The 27,410-nt window shown below is 37.4% G+C and overlaps 1 protein-coding gene across 2 annotated transcripts in view; it reads right to left on the bottom strand.

The window, feature by feature from the left end:
• The window catches only part of LOC145690559 (uncharacterized), a 499,198-nt gene that overhangs the window by 31,740 nt on the left and 440,048 nt on the right, over positions 1 to 27,410 (bottom strand). The window lies entirely within an intron of this gene.

Raw genomic sequence — 27,410 nt, 5'->3', positions numbered from 1 at the left:
GAAGCCGTACTCCCAATTTGGGAGTCAGATAGGAGCCCCTACTGCAAATTTACACGTGCATTATTCTACCTATCTTAACTACAAAGAAATTAAATACCGCCATGTATGTAATAAAAAAAAGAAATCACTCGCTAACTACATAAACAAATCTATAATGGACAGGTCTTGTAACCCTCAATTAGTAGGAAAATTGGGAGGTAGAGATATCAAGGGAAACACTGATCTTCAGAACCGGATTTAGGAAGAAAAACAGAAATCACAATACTTCGGGATCCTGTCCATAGCCATCGGTGGATGCAATCATGGCGTCACTATCTTGCACTTACTATTCTCAGTTTTTTAAACCAGTGTTGTTCGAAAAATTTAATAGTTTATGGCTCCTTGAGACTTCCAGTGATTTTTTCATGTTAATAAAATCCAAATATTACCTGAATTTTGATGTTTACCACTGCAGGAATCAGTCCATTTACGAAGCAAAAAAAAAAAAACTAATGTCGTCGACCACAATTTCAGGCATGGAATGGAATAATTGCGCCCTAATATCATAGCGTGGGTTTATCAGCCAATCAAAGCTAAGCATTTTGGCGGTGGGGCTTTGAAACGAATAAAATTTGGTAAAATCTGGATTAAACTAGATTTTAGAAGGACCTAGGTATCTAAAAGAGAGGTGAAGGGTGGTCCTGAAAATTCTGTCGAATTTTAGATTGGTTATTTGATCTGGAAAGTTCCGTCCAATAGTGGATCTATATTTTCGGATAGCACTGACACCGCAAGAATTGTAATAATCCATTTACACATCCATATACAAGACTTATAACTAATTTAAAATATAAATAAAGATATTGATTCCCAAAACTATAATTCCCAATAATTTTTTTTTACAGTTTTCCATGTTAATTTGAAATAGAATAATGAACAATATTACGAATTATATGAACAGCCAAAAATTTTTTGTTAAACGTCAGGTACAGTCGGTGCAAAAAATTTCGGGCACCCTCCTATTAAAAACATAATCTCATTAGACTGTAATGGCATATTACAGTTCCCCGGCGTCTTTAAAAAAATTTTGTTTGAATAACAAAATTTTGTTGAATAGAATTAACATGTATTAATACTAATAAACTAACTACTCACTCATACACTCATACACTCAAATGAGACAGTGTAACATTCACTTTGGGTATTGAGATAGAAGTTCCCGTTTTTTCTCCTCAGTACAGTTGAAAAGCTTAAGATTTTGGAAATTGTTAGTTCACCTTTTAGGTAGCAGGAAAACACGAGGCAACCAGTTCGCAATGTTCCCTTCGAAGGTGGGAAAATGTTCAATATCCTGGAGGGAAACCTTGGAACCCATACAAACATAAGCAGGGGAATAGTTACTGGGAATTAACATATTATCCTGCACAACCGGAGTCGTCACCGGATTTACCACCGACGACGTCGTAGCGGTGTTATAATTACCCATGTAAGTGAAAGGGATTCTGTTGGTCGTATTGAATATGTTGGGCTCCATCCCCGGACCAATCGCACCCGTGAACAACGACTCGGAATGGCACCCATCTCCTTTTCCCGGCAACATGCTATGTGATTGTATACCTCCATGTAAGGAGGGAGCACTCACGCTAGTGACCGTAGTCGTCATAACACTCGACTGATTCGGCACACTATTGGAATTGAACCACGACTTTGGTTCTGACTGATGCATGGGGTAGTGCGTCGCAATATCCCGTGCATCAACTGACATTAAATTTTCTTTTCCTGCGCTACAGGTAGTTGTTATAGCAGGTAATATTTCTGAGGAATCGCTACCGGGGAAAGGATAGGTTACCTCTGATTTTTCGCGACTAGGTTTCATTATTTCTTTTTGAATATTTACTATTTCGTTTTGAATTTTTGAAATTTTCTGGTCAGTTACTTCCAGTTTGGTTTCCAATGATAAATCTGACAAAGTTGACTTTAAACTATCAATTTCGGCCTGCTGTGTTTCTAATTTATTGTTAATCTTGTGCAATTTGGTATCTATTTGTTCGATTTCAGAATTTACATTATCTAATTTACCCTCAGTCTCCTGCTGAAGTTGCTTTAGGGACTGCTGAGCTTCGCATCTGACCAAATCAATTTCAGTAGACGTTTGCTCCCTCAATGTGGTTATTGAGGAAGCAAAGTCCGAACATATGTTGTCAATTTTCTGGGTTAATACCTCAAATCGAGATTCGGTTTCTCGTTTCGAGGTGTCGAATTTCTCATTTATTTCGCGTCTTATCTCCCGGCTATTTTTGTCTATTTTTTCATTTATTTCGCGGCTATTTTCATTCATTTCGCGTCTCATCTCCAGGCTATTATTATCTATATTTTCATTTATTTCGCGTCTCATTTCCTGTAGCATTTGTTGCAATGAAAGGAGGAGAGCATCATTATTAGACGACCCAGTCTTCCTTTGCTTTTCTTTGGGTTTATCACCAATCGGATCCCCATCTCTTTCATCATCATCGGGGTCAGATATCTCCACTGGAGATATTTGGCCTCGGTTCTTCGGGGTACTATACCCTCGCTCACCGTCCGAATCGGGATGCTCATTTTCTTTTTCAGAGGATAAACTCATGGGTTCACGCGACTGGTGGAGCTTCCCCTCACATTCTTTACAATATTTGACTATCTCACCAGCCCGGACCTTTTCTGCATTTTCCGCAGTATCCTCTAAATTAATACAACTGAAATGGATCCATTTCAGCCCACATTCGTGACACCTCACTAGCCTACGAGAGACGCGAGCTCTTTTCTCACTACTTTCTAAAGTACATTGTGTACATGAGACTTCCGCGTTCTCGTGTGATACTACTTCCCTATTGGTTGCCATAGTTTCCATATAAAAAGACACAATATAAACACATGCAATTATATCCTTATAAACTAACAATACTTATTAATCAGGTACTATTCATAAATTAAGGGACTCCTATCTAATTCCCTCCTTGGGTCAACTTCCAGCATTTTCAAATTTTAGAAGTCACTTTAGCAAATTCCTTCATTTCCCCCTTTCTACAGAGAGAGACAAAGATAGCAGAACAGCCAATGACTATAATTATTTAATCTCACTGTAACTTTTTAATTATGCACCTTTTGTGGCCAAGTCAATATGTGCTCGATCCTAAACAGTGTTTAATAAATAATTTCAGATTCGTTACCAGGGAAAACAATTGTTTCCATGGTAACTGTCCGATGTCAACGGTCGCCAAAATTGAAAGAAAACGTTAGTCCGTTGCCATAGAAACCGCCGTGTCCAGGGCAACAGGTCCTGTCACGGTCGCCAAAATTGAAAGAAAACGTAAACGAAAAAAAAACGAAGAAAAGCAAGCGCAATGTAATGTAGAGGAGTCGCTAAAATTTAACTCTCTTTAACGAGGGCGATTACCAAACATCACCTACTGATTGAAATCCAGATTATTTTCTAATAAATTGAATTCCAACAAACTTTCTTGTTATTGTTAATTACTTCATATCGGACTCCCGAAGAAAATTCATCTAAACAACTTATTGACCGTGCCAATAGCGACTACTCTGCCATGACTCCGTTTTCTTTCATTTAGAAATAGGAAAGAAAGAGAAGAAAGTAGAAGGGTAAAAGGAGGTAGGAAAAGAAGAAAGAAGAAGAAATAGGGTATTTTAATAAGAAACAGATTACTGGATAATTCCGGAAATATAGTAAAAGTCGAGAAAGTCCTTGAAAGATGAATCATTCTAAATGTTATTAACGACTAATCAATTTTGGAATGCTTCGGAATAGACACATGTTCCCTCATACCACCCAGACCTAGCTCCAGGCACCACGATCATGGGGTTGCCCAGACCTAGACCTGGAAATGAGAAAAGTGAAATTTAATTCTTTGTAATGTTATTCCGACCGGTGATTGATAACCATCCAGCATCTGAACTCTGTTCTCTAGGATCGACCAGACATATGAATTAGCCAAGGAAAAAAAATCAAACTTATCAACTCAATATAAATTTATGTATCGCATCAATAAAAGTCTCAACTTCCTGGAAGAAAGATGTCGTATTTAGGCTCATCCTGCTATTTTTGCTTCACTCCTCGAGCCGATTTAAACCGTTAGTGACGGTCCTTCATGACCTAAGTTATTTACCTTAACACATATGTTAAAACATGACACATATATTGCAGATGTTAATATGACAAATGATATCACACAGATTACTTAAATTAAATCTATCATGCATTCACACGCTCACTCACTCAGGACAGTGTATATATGTTTAAAGGAAACCAACTAACTACAAAGATACAAATAGTTTATTACATTCATAGTGAAAAAAAAGAAAAATAATTACAAGGAAAATCTTAAAAGCACAAGTTCTTGGTTATATATTAATAAAATACATAGAGTTATATTTTAGTAAATTTTTATATATTCAATCATATTGACAAATGGAAAGAAAAAAAATAATTACATGCATCATATCTTAGGCATGCTAAAGCCAAATTATGATTTGCGACATACGCAAATAAGACACTTATTTCACTTTAAAAAAAATTGGACAAAGAGGAAAAAAACCTTTTGGTGTATTAGAACTTATATGAGTCTCTACCTCACATTGGGTAATAAGATATTAATGATTTTGAGCGTTCAAATCACAAATCACGCACTACTCATAGTGTCCAAAACATTTCGCTCCATTTAACTTCGTTCGTGTTTATATATATCTCTATATGTATATATATATCTATTGGTTTACAAAACCATTCGTCGTCTACACTTGGTTTATAACTTTTAACAGTTTATATCTGCAATCGCACACTGCGACGCTCTATACCCATCCAGGGATTTCGAAAAATCACTATCGCTAGAGGATGTTTCTCCTCTTAGACGGTCCATTTCCAAACTTATTAATTGAATAGTTTTAAGTTATTTATGCAACACTGGGACACGTCATGAGACCTTTCTTTAGGATCACTTTCGTATATATGTATATATGATTCGGATTTTTAAAACGATCTCCCGCAGGTGTACGGAGTATAAAGGTTCAAATTGAGGATAAAAAAAACTGGTCAAGTCACAGGATACATATGCAGGTGAGAAGGATTCAAGGTACACTTTCCACAATGGTTTTTGGTTGGTAGTTCAGGGATAATATTCGTTATGATGTGGGTTACGTTTAGACCTGCCGTTACTTTCCAATACATGCCATTACAGAATTACATGAGGTATCATTTACATTTATTCAAAAGAAAAGGAAAATTACTTAAGTGCACGGCGGTATTCATGACAAAATCTACATTCTCAAATTCGTCGGAAAACTCACTGGCAAACTATAGCAACCAATACACGTTTAGGGGGACAGACACGAGCGCTCTTACATATATTCATAATACATTTACTATCATACTTTTACTTTAAAATCATATTCACATACTAATTACATATACATTTCGACGTATTCATTTCTCTCTCTATATATATATATATATTTATAATACATGCGCACACATTTAAATTAATCACCCCAACAATAATTTCTGAAAAGGTTGCAACATTGTCCAAAACAAATGACTTCCGACATTACATATGAAAAAGAAAATTGCTTTTCTACCTGATACCGCGCATCTATAAATTTTTCACTTTTATATAATCAATTCGTGCTTAAATCATGAAAAAAAAACTGTGAGGCAGGCACGTAACACAGAGCATTTCTAAAGATATAACTAGATAAACCAAAGTACAATTTCTGGGCCCAGGTTAACTACAAAGTAATCGAAAACCAACACAGAAAAGAAAGTGACCAATGGATTAAAAAAAAAACTTAAGGAGAACGATGGTGAAAGAACGTAATCGAAGTGTCGTCAAATACGAAGTCTTTATTCATTTCGGCGATAGGTCAAAACGAGATGGAGGACTCAATCACTATCTACTCTATCCATGAATCGTGTCTTGCAACGTCTCAGCTGGTAATTTCAGATCAGAGTTGTACGTTAAATAAATCGTAAGTGACAAGTTCAAAATCGGGGGGGGGGGGAAGGTTGAAAATTTGAAAAAAAAATCTTGATGTAATGAAGACAGAGAGAGAGATAGAGAAGAAGGAAGACGAAGAATAGGGGCGCCAAAGACTTAAGTGAGAAATAACTAACGCTACAAAGATAGAAGTCGAATTTCGCTCTCAACAAAATCCATAGCCAAAATATTCTTAACATGCCAAAAAGGGTGGTCTACTCAAATACGTAGACTCAAGGGGCGCCCTGCTGCCAAGGATGCAAGTTCTGTGTCCATCAGATCCCAATCCCACAAGAGTTTGCTTGTAAGATTGAAATCCGATCCCCGTATCCGGCCCAGACCAGCAGGATAAAAGGAGAGGGGGAAAGGGACCAGGTAACTGCGTCCCCAATTTTGAAATCTCTAAGTAAAAAAAAAATATTCGACCCCTTAGAAAAAACTAAGAAGGTTCGAGGACAGTAATGAAACTAGAATAGAAGTATTATCTAAGATATCCCTAACTAATGATTTGCCGAAATAAAAAAAAATTAAATAAACAGAATTTTGGATCGGTGATTTCTATGCCAAACCTCACCGATAGCTACCCTGCGCAGACACGCCACAGTCTGGGATGTCGTTAATTTCCCTCGTCTAATTAAACTAAGAAAAGAAATGAAAATACTTAAAGGGACTAGGGGTCGACATCCGGGTACGCGAAATTCTGAGGCATCGATTAATTTTCAACACTATCTAGTTTAGAAACTAGGAAAAGAAAACGAAAATATTCAAGGGGGAAGAGGTCGATGCCCGGGTACGGGATATATAAATTTCAATAATTAATTGTTTTGCTTCTGTACCCCTGTCCGAACCGTCGCCTCCATGAACATTGTATGCTAGCCTGAGTAGGTAACGTGAAGAAAAAAAAAATCTCACGGAGTGGTACATTCTATTTTTAAAATCGACCAGAAGATATGATTCACTACAGCCCTGTTGTATAACTACTATTGTCTTTTCATAATTTATTATTCAATATGTCTAGTCAACGATTATATGATGCTACCCATTCTATCAGATGGTATTACTATGGTTGATTATTATTATAACACATAAAACTACAAAGCATTACCATAGTCCGAATATATATCGCCCTCCTGTCCGAGTGATATCATGGTGCAGGGGTCAGAACCCGAGATGTTTGTAGCTACACGTATCTATTCAATATCTATATATATCAACACGCGGCGAAGTATTCACTGGGCTACTATATATTTAACTATATGGGTGTCCTATATTCTATATTCATTTACTACAATATTCATACACTTTATATTCATATTCACATTAATATTCATTTGCCACGACGCTATATTCTACAAACACCCTGTTTCCTCTATCTACGCCCAGCCTATTTACACATTTCATCATAATACTTTAAAATCTATAGTCACTACAAACATTTCCCATTCCGATCACCGCACGACAACCTCACTCGAACTCAAGACTCTTTCACACACACACAATACTATGTAATACTCGGTAGCTTTATTAAGAAGAAAGAAAAAAAATCCTACGTATGTTCACTGAAAATAGAATTATCAGCGATAATATTTAATGTTTATAAAATTCTGCAGCAACAATGAGCTTCTGCAGCCACGAAGAAAAATGAACATCTAATATAATTTCAAAGCGAAGAACTAGCATCATATCGCCCGACTTCTGTTAAAAATTTACGTATTGTTTATTTATTTAAATATTTAGATTTCTAGACTAGGCAGAATGTTGAAATTTTCAGAATATATTAATTTTGGGTCACTTGACCTAACTGTACATTCATATGGGCTGTGAATTATACCTTCTAGGTTTTATTTCGGAAAGAAAGGTCAATTTCATGAAAACTAAATCACTAAGCATCTCGACAGAAGAATGGCGGTTAGTACTGACTTTTGACACTAGGGCTAGCGACGATATAATCAACCCTTGAACAACTGAATATGACCTTGTACACGGAATTATTATACTACATTATGTTCACTTTTAAATATTGTGTATGAGTTCACTTAATGACGGAATAATAAAAAATTTATCGCATAGTAAATACTACACTGTCCACATTTAATTATCTCACACACTCTTTCATCACTTAACTACCACAATTACTACTACTAGAACATGTTTCTACATTACAAACACATACATGCCACATTCATACTACACACTACATTAATACATGTTATACTAATAAATATACACAGAAAACATTCATATTTTACCATTTTAAATCGGCTCTATGAAAGGAAAGGGGAAGAAAGGAAACAGGGCCAACTGGCCCTTGTATTCACTGAATTACATTCTTAAGTGTTTAATCAATGCCCCCGAGGGGACGTATCGAAGTATTAGCTAAGAATAGGACCCCTGCCCTGAAGGGGCAGGAACCCGGAAACAAACTAAATGTTCAACTCATCCCGCTGGAAGCCGTACTCCCAATTTGGGAGTCAGATAGGAGCCCCTACTGTAAATTTACACGTGCATTATTCTACCTATCTTAACTACAAAGAAATTAAATACCGCCATGTATGTAATAAAAAAAAAAAGAAATCACTCGCTAACTACATAAACAAATCTATAATGGACAGGTCTTGTAACCCTCAATTAGTAGGAAAATTGGGAGGTAGAGATATCAAGGGAAACACTGATCTTCAGAACCGGATTTAGGAAGAAAAACAGAAATCACAATACTTCGGGATCCTGTCCATAGCCATCGGTGGATGCAATCATGGCGTCACTATCTTGCACTTACTATTCTCAGTTTTTTAAACCAGTGTTGTTCGAAAAATTTAATAGTTTATGGCTCCTTGAGACTTCCAGTGATTTTTTCATGTTAATAAAATCCAAATATTACCTGAATTTTGATGTTTACCACTGCAGGAATCAGTCCATTTACGAAGCAAAAAAAAAACTAATGTCGTCGACCACAATTTCAGGCATGGAATGGAATAATTGCGCCCTAATATCATAGCGTGGGTTTATCAGCCAATCAAAGCTAAGCATTTTGGCGGTGGGGCTTTGAAACGAATAAAATTTGGTAAAATCTGGATTAAACTAGATTTTAGAAGGACCTAGGTATCTAAAAGAGAGGTGAAGGGTGGTCCTGAAAATTCTGTCGAATTTTAGATTGGTTATTTGATCTGGAAAGTTCCGTCCAATAGTGGATCTATATTTTCGGATAGCACTGACACCGCAAGAATTGTAATAATCCATTTACACATCCATATACAAGACTTATAACTAATTTAAAATATAAATAAAGATATTGATTCCCAAAACTATAATTCCCAATAATTTTTTTTTACAGTTTTCCATGTTAATTTGAAATAGAATAATGAACAATATTACGAATTATATGAACAGCCAAAAATTTTTTGTTAAACGTCAGGTACAGTCGGTGCAAAAAATTTCGGGCACCCTCCTATTAAAAACATAATCTCATTAGACTGTAATGGCATATTACAAGGAAGCGCCAGCGATTGCTGATGAATGTAAACTGCTGACTGGTGTACTCTGATCGCAGAGTGAATAGAATGCCTGTTGTAATTCCACGTAATCTCGTTTCTTCATTAGGTCATTTGCTTTCTCGAGGTTGTGTAAATGCGTTTGTAAGGCGTGAACAGTTGTAAATGTTTCTAACGCTATCTTTTGCAAAAAAGTTTTCTTTAAACCTAAGGATAAATAATTTATTTTCTGCTCCTCGGTGGCCTGAGGCAGAACTTGTCTAATGACCCTTAATTTTCTGAGAAAATAAGCATCTACTGGCTCGTTTTCACCTTGTTGGACTTGAAAAATTTCGAATTCCGCTCGATATGCCGGTAATCTTGGTCCACTCAGTGCAACTAATTTGTCTTTTAGTTGTTCATAATTAAGAGCATCTAACTGATTCTGGGCCTTTAACTGTAGAACTAAGTCAAGTGCTACATCTTGTAAGTACATAGGTAATAGTTCTTTCTTTTTCTGTTCATTCCATGAATGTAATAGTGCCAGATGGTCAAAGAGCATAAAAAATCTATCGGGGTCCTCCGTAACGTGTCCCGAATACTTAGTGAGGTGTGGTATATTAAAAGAAGGGCGCGAATTCTGCTCCATGTTAAAATTGTTTTCTGGAAAAGTGTTTTTACCAGTTCTAGTTTGAGGCATAAACAAAATTCAGTTCACTAAAAGCACTAACACTTAAAAATTCACATACCTTCCAAAGAAAAAAATGTCCACTTCCGATTAATAAAAATACTGTCCGGTAGGGGAGTATTCAGAGCTTATTCTGAGTCGGTCAAGCCTCTACCATGTAAAACTTTGTGTAATTTCGTCTCATATAAGGAAGAGGTAGAGCAGTTAATAAAAAGAGTGTCCGGAATCGACTCCCACTACCAGTTTTTATTATAAAAATCCACTATATAAGAGTATTTGTACAAAATACTATACAACTTGTTCTCTATTTTAAAAGGGTAAGTAAAAGGTAGTCTTTGACCATAAGGTCGCAGACAGGATCTCCAACAGAGCCCCGAAGCAGGCAAAGTGGAGTGGAATTAGGTTCCCAAAGCTCCGAAGCAAGCAGTGGGTAGGTTAGATGGCCAACAGAGCCCCGAAGCAGGCAAAGTGGCTGAGGTTTGGATTCCCAGACAGAGCCCCGAAGCAGGCAAAGCCAGGAGAAAGGATAGGCGTAGTCCCGTAGCAGACTAGAGGCCCTGGGATAGGTTACTCCTAAAGTCCCGAAGCAGACAGTAGGAGGGTCACCAGAAAACTGGTACTGAGCTGGATTCTTCTGCCCAATTTATAGCGTCCCTTGGGTGGCGGTGGCGCTTCTGCTTCGATTTCGTCTTCTGCTCCGTAGGAGGGGCTAAACGTCGTCTGCAGGTGATAGCAGGTCCCTCTGGTGGAAGATCCTCTTGCCGAACCATGTGGTGTTGTTTGTAAACATTGAAGCGTGGAACTGCTTGTTTACGACATCACATAGGATATTACAATATACGTGGCATAGACATTAAATTTTGATTTCTATGCCATATGTATCTAATTACATACACACCTATAGAACGAACACAACAAACTTGGAATATCTACACTGTTTGAGTATGGAAAATCATCATGCTGTGCTGCACAGGAGAGCCGTATGTATGGAATTCTATACACATGGCAATAAAAGTGTTAAGAAATGTATAATAATAATATGCCTAATAATAATAATAATAATAATAATAATAATAATAATAATAATAATAATAAACAGAAAACGATACGATCACTTATATAATTTATAAACATAAGTTAACATTTATTAAAGCATATAACTGCAATGGAACTAAGTTGTTTCCTTCCCTCCCTGAACGCAACAGCCCTTCTTGTGCCAAGGCATAGAATAGAACTTGTGGCACTCACGACTTTGGGGCTGTGTGTGGTCAGAACATGGGATCTCTTTGTTGTTAGTCCTAGCTTTCTAGACAGATGCAGTTTTCCCGGTAGAATATACAAGCAAACAGACTTTTGTATTACTATTAAAGTAAATAATTATATTCATTCCCTTAATGTGATACTTGTGGTTGCTTAACCGTATACAGACAGCTGATCCATGGAAGAATCGTTGATAATAATGATAATAATAATAATAATAATAATAATAATAATAATAATAATAAATAACAGAAACTAGACAAATATTCTTTGAAATAATAGGAAAAAGTTTGTCACACTGTTCACTTTGCTGGACACACCAATGTGCCGCGTTATACCGATTGTGGCACACTTTAATATAGGGTATGGCTTTTTAATTTTCTCCTACTATTCCAACTGCTTCAATTGAAATGGATCTATAATAATAAGAGAGTAAATTTGGTATTTTTACCTTTAGACTTAGAAATAAGGTTCGCGAGAATTTCATTAAAAAATAATATAATCAGAATTTTATATAGTAGTTTGTTTTATTCGAAATTACATACTTCCTGCAACTGTTTTTTGATTGAAATTATTTGAAATGAAATCTTTAAGATTTACGTCCCACGTGTATGCCGGCTAGGCTAAAGGACATAGTGATGATGAGAAATGAGTGAAATGGTCGAATGAAGAAAGTGGAATAAAACGGGAGTACCCCGAGAAATCCCACTCACACGGTGTTTGTCCAGCACAAGGTTCACTTGGCGCGAGCATAGATCGAATTAAGGACTATATGCACCAGAGATGAACGCTCTACCACTGAAACACCGCGGCCTCTGAAATTATTTAAAGGAGAAAGGGACTACTTTATGAAAACTTGGTGACGAACACATTTGTTTTAAAAAAATACCAGCTTTTCGTGAAATATTGCTGATAGATAGGGGCGGATTAAGGCTTTTGGGGATCTACAGCCGACTATTTTAAGGGGGCCCTATGTTAAGAATAGTTCCAGCGCATAAATTTTCCTTTCTGCCTTCCACAGGCTTATGGAACCACCGAGAACTATGCTGTAATATTTTAATGAGTTCCAAGTTTACAATAATTAGTTTAGTTACATTCATTATTAACAGTTAAATAATTACATTCATTATTAACAGTTAAGTGCTACTAATGGAACGACTTAAATCTAGTGATACCGCGAGCGTAACGAGCGGAAAAACTTAGCATCGGTCTGAAGCTTATAATATAATAAGTTGATTGTTATATTTTAGTATTAAACAGAGGGATTTTAAAGGGCCTCCTGGGCCCCTGGCTCCGCCCTTAACCCGCTAATGCTTATAGATTATAAATTAAAAAATTCAGACCTCTAACCCCTGTGTATATGCTATCTTTGGAAATACAGTAGAATTTCGCTTATCCGACATAAAACAGGCAGGCAGAACGCCGGATAATATGGATGTGTTAAGAAAAGACCTATTAAAATTCTATTAAAAGTCAAACTATGATATAATTTTACATATTACGCAGCTAATAATCATGTTTTGCAAGAAATAAATATAATGCATTGAATCAAGGACGTATCCAGCGTGAGGTCCTGAAAGCTGTCCCTTTCCAAAATTCAAGGGTTTTTAATAAACCTGCTTTTCCCCTCTTGAGGTTCTTTTATATCAGATTACTTTGCGTCAGTATCCAAACTGTGGGCAATGCAATGTTGTTATGATTCTAACAAGTAACGCTTCCCAAGTGTAACACTCTGATTTTGATCAAATTTGGTAGGTAGATACTACACATAAAATAAATAAGTGCTTTTTACTTTTTGCGGAAAAACGGTTTTAGGGGGCAAAATCCTCCACCCAAAATTTTGAAAGTTGACGCCCGAAAGGCAAAAATAAGTGGATTAAAGTGAACGAAATTGTGCACAGATATTGCAGACGTAAAATGAGGGAATACGGGGAAAAACGTTTAGGTAGGGCACAGACCCCTCCAAACCTTTGATCACGAAATACCAAAAGTTCTAGTAACAGTATGTCAGATGTGTGTAAAGGACATGAAGAATTGCAACGAAACTTTGTGTATGGACAAGACGGAAAAAATAAGCGAATACGTGTTTTTTTTTTATTTTCTGCGGGATAAGGCTTTTAGAGGGTAAAAGCTCCAACCCAAAATTTTGAAAGTTGACGCCCGAAAGACAAGAAGAAGAATAGAACCGAAGTGAATGAAATTGTGCATAGATATTGTAGACGAAAAATGAGGCAATACGGGTTTCGTATTTTCCTGGAAAAAATGGTTAGGTGGGGCACGGACTCCTCCAAACCTTTGATCATGAAATTCCAAGATTGCTAATAACAGTATGTCAGGAGTGCCTAAATTTACGTGAAGAATTGGAACAAAACTTTGTGTAAGGACAATAAGCAAAAAATAAACAAATACGGTTTTTTTTATTTCCTGCGAAAAAACGGTTTTAGTGGGCAAAAGGTCCCACCCAGAATTTTGGAATTTGACGCCCGAAAGCCAAGAAGGAATGGACCGAACTGAATGAAATTCTTCACAAATATTATAGAGGTAAGATGAGAGAATACGTGTTTCGTATTTTTCTGAAAAGAAAAAAATTAATGTTGAGTGGTCCGAGGCGTTGAGTGGCGGAAGGAGTGGACCGAAGCGAATGAAATTGTCTGTAGATATTGGATACGAAAAATGAGGCCTTTCGTGTTTCAGAAGTGTCTCCATCCGATATCTTCAAATTTGGCAGATCAACAACAAGCACAAACAGTATAGCGTGTTTTATAGTATTTCACGAGGCATCTGTAACCTTACAATGTTTTTCCGCATAAACAAAAATACGTGCCGATTAATTTCCTGTTTGCTGTTGATGTGCCAAAGTGGTTAGGGACATCTTTAAAAACACGAAAGTCCTTGTTTACATAGAGTCTATACAATATCTACACACAATTTCATTTCCTTCGGTCCACTCCTTCCTGCACTTTTACGGTAATATTTAGTTTTTTCAGAACTGTTGCATTATTATTATTATTATTATTATTATTATTATTATTATTATTATTATTATTATTATTATTATTATTATTGATGCTACTTTTTACCTGCTATGATATGTCGGATTAAACGGTATGTGGAATACACGAAGGTCAGATAAGCGATACCATGGCGTATTGGTATTTTATGCACCTAAACTTGTAAAATATTTGTGCAGAAAACATCTTTCACTCACTAGCTAAATTTTTGGGTATGATCGCACATCTTGCTTTATAAAGTATAACCTTATAATATATATATATATATATATATATATATATATATATATATATATATATATATATATATATATATATATATATAATGCTAAAAACCTAAAGAAGACCAAATTCAATAATTTTATATAGTTTTCTTTTTTTAATAAAGGGAAAATCTTTCACTTCATAACAATAAAACACATGTGATACTGAGAAGTCTGTTTGTGTCTATATATATTTTCCATACTTTATTGGAGACATATTGTTTTTTTAAGAAAAAAGGATGAGAAAAGAAGCTATACAACAGCATAAACTGAAAACAATCGCTATTACAAATAGTACACTAATTCTAAATAAATACGGCATTAGAGGGAACAAATGTTATTTCCTCATATACTTTCTACTATAATGGTTTCTAAAAAATGGATGGGATCGGATGGGATTCGATGTGGTGTCAAAACAGTATAAGAATCACCAGTCCGCCACTCTATCCACTAGACCACACTGACTACCTTTTTTGCTTGTCATTTTCTTAACAAATGAATGCTCATGGCTATAGAGCATATCACTTCCAAACTTAAGACAACACTTTTTCTCTTTGTTTCTATATTTCCGTACAAAATCTTGGTTACAGAAGCTAATTTATATTTGGCAGACAATTTACACCCTAGATTTAAGCCAATAAATGTCATATCTTACTCCACTTTCCAGTTCCTTGGTACAACTCTGCCTCCACCAATCCTGTTATTACCTCTGCGATCGTGCTCTGCTACTGCAAAAAATCCCTCGAAAACATTATTGCCAGTATACACAAAACCGAACATAATTTTGTTTTTTGCTTATATTTTTATTATTTTATTATATTTTTTGGAAATATCTCCTTAGATGGATTGTTTTGTATTAACTCCACTTACTAATAACTGAATTTTACGCTTAAACGAAGGAAAATTGAATAATTGCTAAAAATCGTGAGTCACAGTATACACGCAATATTTTTTGCGCATGAGGGTACATCCCGGGTCAGTGCTATACGAGTCACCGTGTGTCTCGTTGAAGGTTTGTCCGTCGGTGCGTTACGAGTCAGCTGTGACTCGTGCACAGATCTTACTTTGAGCTTCTCCCCACAGATGATAGCACGGTATTTCTACTTCACACTTCAGCCATCTGTTGTAAGAATCTGAAACTACATGACACCAAAGCAGGACGAGTCACCGATGACTCGTGTAGCACATGGGTGCTAGTAATGTTAAAAATCTGTAAAATCGAAAATACAAAAATGCACAGAGGCAGGGATGTAATGGAGTGTATACACGGGTATACGGCGTATTCCCACCTCTAATGTTTGGGAACTATCGTATAGCAGCTAAAATTTAGGAAGTACGTGGGTATACGCTACATTCGATCCATAGTATACTCACGTCATTGGAACAAACAACAACTGTTTTTCATGTACTGCGTTTCAAAAGAAAATATCTCACTAAACAGCTGGTCGTCAGGCTGTTGCCGCGAATGATGTCTAAATTCTTTTAAAATGTTTGCGTTTCGGGGTGTGGAAATCGAGATTTGCGAGAATCCCTTCTATAATGAAGAATAGCACTCTGAACCTGCAGTGGTTTTTCCTTAAGATGTCAGATGGGTTGTCTCTAAAGATCAGTGCAGAACTTTTTCATTTCTAAAGATCAGTGTGTAACTCTTTCGTTTCTAAAGATCAGTGGGAGATAGAGTTGAGGGTGAGGAGTAGGGCCTATATTCATGAGGTGACATTGAATTTTTTGTTTTTACATAGGAATGACCATAGTTTTCACGCCCACTTTGATCCAAACTCAGGTCTGCCAATTGGATATAATTAGGGCGAGGCAATATGAGATGGAACAAGCTCCTTTCTAATCACGCAAGGAGGTTCCGAGAAAATGTGGTCTTTACTTTAGTTCAAAGGTTAGGAGAAAATTAAATGAATATATTTGCGCCAAGAAATCGTTGACCTCCGCAAAAATAACACATGTGAATTATCGTCGGGCTAGTTTGAAGCATTGACTGTCGTTCCCGATATCATACACTACAACAGCGAACCTTGGATACAGCGAAGCGTATACTATTCATTTGTAGCCGCAATTGAAATCAGAGAAAGCGGAAATTGATTTCTATAAATACTCAGCAGCTAGTACTGTAGTAGTAGTTTTTCGCAACCTACTTAGAAAAAAAAAGAAAGGGTAAAAATAAACATTTTCTTTGTTGTTTTTGTTTCATTCAAATAAAAAATGTTTGAAGAAAATTTGATAACAGGAGGGGGTAGAAAACAAATGTCAAGAAGGACTTGTAGCGTATGAGCATGTTACAGCAATCTATGATCATTTCAGTACAACCGTTACTTTGAAAATATTTGCTTAGTATTAGTCTATGAGCTACTAATGCTCAGCGTTTCAATTTCCAGCCCTTTCCCGCGCTCATAACTCGGAAAGGACGCCACTTTCAACTTCAGTGTAACAATTCTTTTTGCATGTTTATACGTCTATTTTCAACTTCTAAGCTCTGTACTAGTAATTATGAAACACCCTATATCTATTATACAGGGTGCGGCACGTAAAACCGGCCCGTAAAGTGAACACATACAATGAAATGTAATGTATTGAATATGATTAACTACAACACATAAATGAAATGTAATGTATTGAATATGATTAACTACAACACATAAATGAAATGTAATGTATTGAATATGACTACTCACCTTCACAGCAGGTGCTGAAAGTGTCCTCCGCCCACTTCAACACACATGTGAGCACGATTGAGGAGATTCATATATACCGTTGTCAGTTCTTGTGTTGTAATGCTATTGGTGACATCCTGGATCCTGGTCTTGAGTTCTTCAATTGTGTGTGGATTTGTTTCGTATACTCTTCCCTTTAACAGTCCCCATAAATAAAAGTCACACGTGGACAAGTCTGGTGACCGAGGAGGCCACAAGCCTTTGCTGATTGTCCTCTCTGGTGTAAACATCTCATGCACAAGGGACAATGATGCAGCTGATGTGTGGCATGTTGCACCGTCCTGCTGAAAGTAACATAACTGACGCTCCTCTTCGGTCAAGTGTGTATAAAACTCCTCCAGGATTCCCATATACACGTCACTGTTCACTGTCGTCTCAAAGAATATGGGCCCAATAACGCGTGTGGCGGAAATGGCACACCAAACACCAATCTTCTCATCATGCAAGGGTACCTGGTGGATTGCGTGTGGATTTTCTGTCGACCAATACCAAATTTCTCCCGAAACAAATTCTTTGTTTTCACAAAAGATTCAGTGAGAATGAACCCTTCAACAATGGCAACACGCTCGGGTATCGAATACGGCATTATCACACACTGACACTCACCCGGCTTAACACAACGAGGCCTTTTTCTCAACTGGTTTCGACAAGTTTCACTGGCTGCGGCTGCACGTGACTGCTGCAGGTCACGTAAGTCGACCCGACCTCGACACGCCATCTCGGTAGGAAGGTAGATTATTTAAGTGTTGCCAAAAACACAATATACCAGAATATTACGACGGGCCGGTTTTACGTGCCGCACCCTGTATATATATAATGTTTGTGTGACAAGGACTGGAGCGTATACCCACCTAAAAAATTAGCATTACATCACTGCACAGAGGTAATACTACAATGCATAAAACGGCACCGCACAGAAGCGAAGTATCGCGCGAGCTACCAATGACTCGTAACACACCGAACGTGTTAAAGTAAAGTGTAAAATCTTTTCATTTCAAGTTTTAAATAAATCGTTGTCGTTTACTAGTGTTGCGGCTTAATTATACAAATCTTTGCGAACAAAGAAATACAATCATTTTTTATACACAAACATTTTTAACTGAAAAGCAAATAATGGTATGTAAAACTACCGAATCGGAGAAATATAGTTGACTAACTTCCCGTATAACTTAAATCGGGGATGCAAATAGCCACTCGCCCGGGGCGAATGGTTCATCGGTGCGCGCGAGTATTTAATATTATACAGAGTAGTAAATGATTCCTATTGTAAGATATGGACTAGTAGCTTTCTTCTTGAGCGAGTAAAATTTTGTTGCTTATTTTCATCCCTGACTTAAATATTAAAAAAAAAATGCAATTAGAAGACAAGCAGGTCAACAATACGGGAGGCAAATACTTGTAGACGTACTTGAGGAACTCGTTTTCCCGTAAAAGATGTTTGTTTTCTATTATCTTTTCAATGACATATTAAATTACGCACCTTACTGTTTAAAATTTTTGGAAGACCTATGATAAGTAGCCCTGATGGACAAGCATAACTGATTGTAAAATTTTAGACAACAAACATTTAATCAAACAAAGATTTAATAAGCAGAATTGATTGACAATCATGTTGATTGCAATATTTTAACAGAGAAAAAAAATGCGAATTTAATGGTATAAAAGGACTTTTATTTTAAATCATTAAATCATATTTTATAAGCGATATATTCAACGTTTTGCAGCATATATAAGTCAACTCTTGTATTATTCCTGAATTACATATGAGCCTCTTAGCGTATTGTTGTAGTTGCATCGTTAGTATCAATCGTCGGGAAATATGGTTACAGCCAGGGGGCACTCACGGAGGGGTCCACCGGATCCGGACCCACAAAAAATCATATCATTTTTTTTAATGATTGTGTTTTGTGTGTTCCAGGGCGCCATCCGATCTGGACCGCATGCAATCTTAGTAACTTGACAGACATTTGTGCACTTTCTTGATAAAATCATACTTGCTTTAATAGATAAATTATTAATGTGGCTTAATAGTAAGAAAAAAGTGGTTTCTGTTCATCACTGCACACAAACTATATCTCTTATAAAACATATCAACTGGAGCCATTATTTGACAATATCAGATATTTGAAAAAAAATCAAATTTAATTTTGAAAAATTCTCGTCTTTAAACAAAATTACCAATAGTAAATAAAGTAAGTATAACTTGTTTTTCTTTCATCTCAGATATAATATGGATCCAGTTTGGTCTAATGTCTGACACTTGCATTTGGTGCGCGTGGTCCCGGGTTCGATTCTCGGTGGGAGTACAGTTGAACGAAAAAGCGGTTTCAATTTCACTATAATCAGTAGGCCCACGCCTCCTTTAACCGTCCTGCCACAATCGTGGGACGTTAAACAAACAAATATCATATGTATAATATACGAGTATAGCTGTTCATTAAAAATATAATATAGCCTATATATTGGTACACATTTTTATGATTCTAAAAAATGAAAAATGAAATCTTTCAGTTTTAGGTCCCACGGTTATGCCGGTTAGGCGAAAGGAGACGGTGATGATGAGTAATGAATGAAATAGTGGAATGAACAAAGTGGGAGGAAACGGAAGAACCCCGAGGAAACCTACGCACACGGTGTTTGTACACCACAAAGTTCACTTGGCGGGGGGCTGGGATCGAACCCGGGACCCCAAGCACTAGAGGTGAACGCTCTACCACTGAGCCGCCGTGGCCCCTTTTACGATTGTAGTTGTGCCCTTTTGTTTCACTTAAAGATTTAAAAGGAAGCAATTTCAAAAACTTTTTCGAGTTTGTTTATCTTTTGTGATTTTGTTTGCGATTCAGATACATCTCTCTGGTTCAGAGCGTGTTGTCCACTGAACATCATATGTTAATCTCAATATTGCTATGTATATAATGTATTGTTTCATTATATACTGTATTTTCAAAGAAATAAAAACACTGATCACACATGAATTAGAAAATGCTTGAAAGTAGACGAAAATATGAAATCTGGAACAACTGCTGGAAATAAGTTTGTAAATCACTGTCTCCATTGACAGACCTTCTCCAATTCTCCTTATTCCAACATCTTTTTCTTTCTAAGGAAGAGAAGATCTTGCTTGTTACATTGAGTATGCATGAAATTGAAACATTTGAAAGAAAGTTTCAGCCTTGCTGCGATTCAAACCCGGGTCTACCGAATAGAAGTTCAATGCGCTAACCACTCACCTACTGAGTTTTTATTATACATACAAGACTTTACAGAAATTTACATAATACGGTTGGCTCCATAACAATACACTATAACAAATACTGAGACACAAACATATATAGTAAGACTAACATAACAATTGAGAGCACTTCCAAAGGGAAGCTAGTAGTAAGAAACATCAAAGGGAGGAGGACTCACGAAAGTATTACTTCAAGAAATCTAATCTAAAATACCGCTTGTCCAACACAGACGAAAAAAAGCTTGTAACGAGTGCGTTTAAGAAAGTCGTAATAAGTGTGAGCGTTCATCAATGGGGCGTAGCGGTAAATATAAACCATGGTGCATGCGACTAGAAAAAGAACGGCGGTGAACTGATGGGGGAGTCGTGGACAAATTCTTCCTAACAAAATTGTGAGGCAATTTCAAATAATTGGAGCACCGACGCAACAAGTGTAACGTTGGGACAGCGTGTCTTCCTGGGTACATCTGATGCACTGAAAGTCAGGGAGTCGATGCAGCTCAAAGAGACAAGCACGGGCGGGTATTAACTGATGAACCACTTGAAACCAGATCGCCTGGAAATAGGAAGGCAAAACGGGGGCAGAGATGTTAGCCCAAACTTACGACCAATGAATCTGTGGAAAACGCTGGGAAATACGTAAGAGAGTCGAATCGAACGTGGGAGACGAAAGAAGAAAAGGAGCCAAATATTCCAGAGAAATAAAGATTCAAACCGTTTCTCGTAGATTTCCGATAATGGGTAAATGCGCGCTCCGTACCACAGTTTAGAAACCACATAAATATGAACAAATTGGATTCGATGCAATAAGTGGAGGCGACGAAATCGCAGAGAATACAACAGGTGACGGATTTCGGTTAAGAATGGTGACCAAAATTCGTCATACAAAGGGGTAGGGTTTGATGTAAAAGGGACACCTAAGACCCGCACAGAGGAGACATGTGGTATTTGTGGAGTACCGGTGTCGGGAGTGGGTAAACGAAAATCATTGCATTGGAATAGCTGGATTTTTCGTGGATTGTAATGTAATCCTGAAGAACTGGCATCGCGCTGTAACACATAGAAGACACTCGCCATCTGTGTGGGAACCACACAGGTAATATTGATGTTATCAGCAAATGCGAAAATGTTCTGGCTAAGAAAAGGAGAAGGCCCGGGAGGAATGTTCCCAATATCCTGAGCAAAGGGTCTAGTGCGAGAGCGAATAAGGTAGTTGATAAAGAACACCCATGGCTAAGACCCCGTTTCATCGGGATAAGATGGGAAAGATATCCGTTAATTTGAATTCGGAAAGTAGCCGTAGAATATAAATTCGCAATGACTGCACGGAAGGCTACGGAAAACTGCCAAGCTTCGAGAATCTGCATGAAAAAACTAAGAAAACTGTGGTCGTATGCCTTTTCTAAATCTACGGCTAGAGCATCTGCCGGAATTTGCCGAAAATGGAAGTAGAAAAACAGATCCCGCAAAGAGCGAAGGGTATACGTAAGATTATGTGTGGACTGAAGTGCAGCTTGAAACGAAGTGATGTAGTGCGTCATAATAGGGCGTAAACGAGCTGTAAGGATTTTCGTGAATAATTTAATATCGGCGGGTAATAAAGAAATGGACCTAAAGTCCTGAACCACTTTCGCAGAAGTGGATTTGGGAATGAGAACCATAACACTAGTTAACAAAGGTTTTGTTACATAAAAGGAAATACATGTTCTTAAAGGAACTTTTGCGCTGAATTCGAATATGCACTCGGTTTTTCTCAATCACGTACGATTTTCCCTAACAGAGGGATTTTCGGGAAAATCCCTCAAAATTTCCCTTTTCGTTTATTTTACACCCCAAGATCTTGTCCCCTTGCATATACTAACATAGAAATTATACCTAAGTATACTTTGATTCATATTTAACAAACCCTCCAAGTTTCGTAATAATCGCTTTATTCTTTCTAGAGAAATAAATGTTTGTATGTATACTGTGTGTACTGTTTATTGCACCTTATAGTAATGCTTTCAGATCTCTTAAGTTGAGGTAAAACGTTTTGCTTTATTACCACAAACACACATATAAAATATAATACAATATAATTTACAAGTGTGACAATTTACAATAAACAATAATACAAATGTACCAAAAGGTCATGAAAAGACAATCAAAACTATCACAATATATGAAACTTCCATTGGGTTACAAAAACGTACACTACTTCCTTCTTTTGTAAGAAATGATGCATTCTCTAACAAGACCCCAACAATAGTCCCCCATCATTGAAGGATCCCATCGTCCCTGGTACCTTTTCTCCATTGCCATTATATCTTGGTGAAATCTTTCCCCCTGTTTGTCACTGAGAGCACCTAGGTTAGCAGGAAAGAAACTGAGGTGGGAGTGCAAAAAGTGGATTTTTAAAGATATCCTACAACCCAACTCTTTGTACTTCTGTATCATGTCCTGTACGATTTCTGTGTAACTCTCAGCTTTGTTATTGCCCAGAAAGTTGCGCACAACACACTTAAATGCTGTCCAGGCAGCTAGCTCAGCACTGTTTAACTTGCTGTCAAAGCTATCATCAAGCATTAATTTCCTAATTTGGGGACCAATAAACACTCCCGCTGAAATCTTAGCATCACTCAGGTTAGGGAACATATCTCGCAAATACTTGAAACCTTCACCAGATGTGTCCATGGCTTTGACAAAGTTTTTCATAAGTCCTAACTTGATATGAAGTGGCGGTAGTAATATCTTATTAGGATCTACCAAAGGAGCGTATTTGACGTTGCATTCTCCAGGTACGTAATTCACTCTAGGTTCCCATTCCTTCACTTCATAATGTTTGTCATCAGCTCGGCTATCCCATAAACATAAAAAACATTGGTACTTCGTGTAACCGCATTGCAGTCCTAATAAAATACCAACTACCTTGAGATCACAACATATTTGCCAACAATGGTCCTTGTAATTTATAAGATTTAGCAAAGTTGACATGGTGTCATAGGATTCCTTAATCTTCACTGAGTGCGCAAGTGGTATAGGAGGTTTTTTATTTCCTTTATGTAAAAGGACAGCTTTAAGGCTGACCTTTGACGCGTCGATAAATAACCTCCATTCTTCTGGAACGTAAGGAATTCCTAGCTCCGCCATCAACCCATTTATATCCGTACATACGCACACATTATCTTGCATTGCGAAATAGCTTGAAAATTGAACATGCCTTTCCCTGTACACTGATATGTTCGTTTCTGCATCCAATAAGTTCCACTGCTGGAGCCTTGATCCCAGAAGTTCAGCCTCTTGTTTTGTCAGGTGCAAATCACGGACTAGGTCATTAAGTTCACATTGCCGGATGAAATGTGGCTCGCGAACACAGTCAGGGATGAACGTTGGATCCTTGGATGTACATGTTGATGTCGATGGTTCATCAAGGTCATGATCATCATCAGAGTCTTTTGACCATATCTCTTCCCAGTTGGTAGGGGGCTCGGGAAGTGGAAGTTCATCCCCGTGCGGAATAGGTCTAATTGCGGATTTAACATTGGGATAACTTATTGTGTATTTGCTTTTTTTAGAATGTCCCCTAACTACTGTGAGACAAAAATAACAATCATCCAGATGGTTGGTGGGTTCCCTCCACACCATTGGTACAGCAAATTTCATGAACCTCCATTTCCCTTTGGCCCATGCAAGTAAAGTGACGTAGCACGACGCACAAATTATGTTGGGTGCCCAAGTTTTGTCCTTATCTCCCACACGACATCCGAAATATATATAATATGCTAGTTTCACCGATGGCGTAATGGATCTACACTGTCCTTTAACTACAAACTGGCCACACACATAACAAAAACTATTTGGTGAGTTAACACACGAACGCCGTCCTCTTGACGCCATTGTACTGATCACAAACTAAACTTCTGGTCTTAGTTGGGTATAATGCCGTTAAGATCAAACATGAAAGCACTCTTAGCAGCAAAGACAACTATGAAAGTGAAGTAGTGTTAAACCACACGTCAATATAAAAATGTACAAAACTCCCTCACCAGGTGTCAAGAACACAAGAAAGAAATGCGCGGGGGAGGGGGGAAACGATACCGTAGTGGAAAATTCAGACTGCATTAGTTCATTGTTGTCAACAATGAGTCTGTATTCCATTCTTTCTTTCTTTTGCATTCTGTTACATTTGATAACAAATATTGATAACCATTTCATGAACAAAACGAAAAAACTTGGAGAATTGTATATATATGTATTAAGATATACATATACTGTACGTTTAAAAAAATATACGTTGGAAGTACATTCTATTTTTATACACGTTTCTAATTTACAGAGAGCAATAGAAGTGTGTTGTTGACTATTGTAAATATTCATTTTTATGTCTGTGTTTGTAGTAATAAAGCAAATCGTTTTTACCCCAACTCAGGAGATCTGAAAGCATTACTATCAGGTGCAATAAACAGTGCACACAGTATACATACAAATATATTTATTTCTCTAGAAAGAACAAAGCGATTTTTACGAAGCTTTTAGGGTTTATTAAATATAAGTCAAGGTATACTTAGGTATAATTTCTATGTTACAATATGTAAGGGGACAGGAGCTAGGGGAATAAAATATCTGAAAAAGGGAAATTTTTGAGGGAATTTCCCGAAAATCCCTCTGTTACGGTAAAACTGTACATGATGGAGAGAAACCGAGTGCATATTCGAATTCAGCGCAAAAATTTCCTTTAAGATCAGGTGATTTTTCTCATGTAACAAACAAAAAGTTTAAATTTGTTAACTAGTGTAATAGCCGTGTTTCGACAAAAGGCTTTACCAGATAAGTAAGCATTAAATAAACACGTGAGATGAATGCTGAGATATGTCCAATATTGTTTATAGAACTGGAGTGTCAAGCCGTCTTCCCCAGGTGAGCTACTACCCCGCACCCGGCGAAGGGCAGCGAAAATTTTATTCGCAGTAATCGGTTGCATAAGAGTCTGGCTATCGTACTCTGAAAGTAGCTGAGATATCATAGAAAATCCGGAGTCTGTGTAGCATCCACGAGAAGCTTGGTCGTGAAATCCGCATAATAGAGTGTAAATTCACTTAATATTTATGTAGCGTCCGTGGTGGACGTACCGTCTCCCAGAACGAGAGAATTAATAGCCGTAGAACGTCTCTATCGTAAAAGTAAACTGACTTGGTAAATCGTAGTACTTTCGTCGGGGAAACGGTGATAAAAATCACCTGACAAATAAACTTGAAGGGAATCATGGGAATAAATAATGTTTAAACGCTGCTTGATACTATTGATATGCGCAAGGTTTGTAAGGGAAGGAGGGGCTAGCCAGAAGCCGCGAAGTGCTCGATACAAAAATTCATGGAAATGATCATCAGCACGCGTAATTTTTCCGCGCCACTGAAAAAAGGTACGAATTTTCGGTTTGCAGTAAAGGTTCCACCATGAGCTTACAGTTGGGTAATATCTCTGCATGCGACTCCAGTAGAGAAAAAGATCAGAAAATGATTCCCGTACTTCGTCTCGTAACATTAACTGATGATTCATCTTCCAATAAGAAGGGCCTCTAGAAGGTGGCAACAAAAAAGGTAATTTAAAACTAATTTCATTTGCGGCGTGATCGAAAAAGACTATTGGAATTGTAAGAACTTGTAGAACCGCAGGACAGAGGCTATTAGTAATATAGGCCCTATCGATACGACTTTTAGTAGTGACAGAGCAATATGAGAAAACATACTGAGACTGAGACACGAATAACGCGTCTTTCAATTTCATAACTCGGACAAGTTCGACCAACGAAGGACGAGGCGGGGCAGGTGTTATTGAGTCCCGGGGGTAGCTAATAGCATTAAAATCCCCGACCAAGATACTATGCGAAACGCCTGGGGGCAATAAAGATGGGATCGTAGATCCGTAAAATTCCTCCCATTCCTGTGTTCGTAAAAGCCGGAAGGGACGTATAAACCCAGAAAACATATATTGTGAATATAACAACGAATTGCTCGGCCATCGGGAGACAGTACCACTCTGTGATAGTGCAGTCCTTTACGAATCAGAAGCGCAACCCCAGTGAAGCGTTCTATATTTACAATTAAATCATAGTCACTGAGAAAATCTAATGACGGGGATGTTAGTTCTTGAACACAACAGACGTCTGGACGTCGATTGTCAATAAAGTGTTCAGTTGAGTCTTATTATACTCTGAACTAATTCTGTGTATATTAATCGAAAGCACCTGAAAAGAGTTCACTGGGGGCATTATATAGCATACAAATATTAAAAAATAACACAAATACTTACTAACGTGAAAGGATACAGGGCCCGTCAAAACTATAAACACCACACACGTTGCGAGAAGAACATACCCCGAAAAGAATACACTTGCGACTCTAAAAAAAGAAAAAATCACTACAACACATGCTAGCGAAACATACACTGCTTGAGGCGTACTGAAAGTCAAGTACAGTAGGAGCTGCACAGAATGTAAACACTATTCTCCACGGTAGTTCTGAGTCAGAGGTAGAACGAACCAGACAACGGAGCTCTCTTCTTTCCCTTCGGTCTGTCCCGGGGGCATATTGAGAAATAAAGCTGTATTCCTGTTTTTTTTAGAAGCACGAGTAACTTTCCTTCGTTTTTGCTGATTATTAGTGAGATGTAATTGACACTGCTGTTAGTTCTCCTTGAGAGGTTACTAAAGCGTCGTTATTCTCACTAGGAGAACCACTCGATACAGTAGAAACTTCCTGGGGGAGGGATGAGATGAAGCAATA

Source organism: Thermobia domestica, chromosome 7 (genome assembly GCF_964235325.1).
Source record: "Thermobia domestica chromosome 7, izTheDome1.hap1.1, whole genome shotgun sequence".
In the NCBI taxonomy this organism is placed as follows: Eukaryota; Metazoa; Arthropoda; class Insecta; order Zygentoma; family Lepismatidae; genus Thermobia; species Thermobia domestica.
The sequence above is the reverse complement of the archived record's forward strand: the minus strand, read 5'-3'. Positions and strand labels throughout refer to the sequence as shown.